At 44.3% G+C, this 662-nt stretch overlaps 1 non-coding gene across 1 annotated transcript; it reads left to right on the top strand.

The window, feature by feature from the left end:
• The first annotated feature begins 274 nt into the window (after positions 1-274).
• On the top strand, positions 275-381 carry LOC118488585. Its single transcript, XR_004885129.1, has one exon. It is a non-coding gene; the product is annotated as a small nucleolar RNA R71 (small nucleolar RNA).
• Positions 382-662: the final 281 nt, after the last annotated feature.

Genomic DNA, 662 nt, shown 5'->3' with positions numbered 1-662 from the left:
TTTTGTCATTTCCAATTTTTTTATCTTTGAAGAAAGGGCCTCGATTTGGGCTTGTAAAGAAGTGCTTTCATCGACCTTATGGGCGCCCAGGGCGATAGACTTATTTCCCCGGGGGGTGTGCCATTGAAAATTGGTTTGAGCAATTTCCTCAATTTGATTATATATTTCGTGTGGGCGTCGATTACCTAAAAGTCCTCCGGAGCTAGAATCAAGTGTCTGCCTAGTGTGTGGCAACAATCCATTATAGAAAGTGGATACTTGTTGCCATATTGCAAGGCCGTGATGGGGACACTTGCGTAATAGCTCCTTGAACCTTTCCCAAGTTTCATATAAGGATTCCCCGTCCTCTTGTGAATATGTATTAATTTCAGTCATTAACTTAGCAGTTTTAGCGGGAGGGAAATACTTATATAGAAATTTTTGGGCTAGTTCATCCCAGGTGTTTACCGATCCAGCTGGGAGGGCGTTGAGCCAAGCTTTCGCTCGGTCTTTTAGTGAGAAGGGAAACATACGGAGGCGGATGGCGTCGTTTGATGCTCCATTGATCCGAAAGGTATCACATATTTCCAAGAAATTAGTTATATGTAGATGGGGATCCTCGTCCGCAAGCCCATGGAAGGTTGCGGAGTTTTGGAGCATTTGTATCAAATGCGGCCGGAGTT

The sequence above is a fragment of the Helianthus annuus genome, chromosome 16 (genome assembly GCF_002127325.2).
Source record: "Helianthus annuus cultivar XRQ/B chromosome 16, HanXRQr2.0-SUNRISE, whole genome shotgun sequence".
Taxonomy (NCBI): domain Eukaryota; kingdom Viridiplantae; phylum Streptophyta; class Magnoliopsida; order Asterales; family Asteraceae; genus Helianthus; species Helianthus annuus.
The sequence above is the reverse complement of the archived record's forward strand: the minus strand, read 5'-3'. Positions and strand labels throughout refer to the sequence as shown.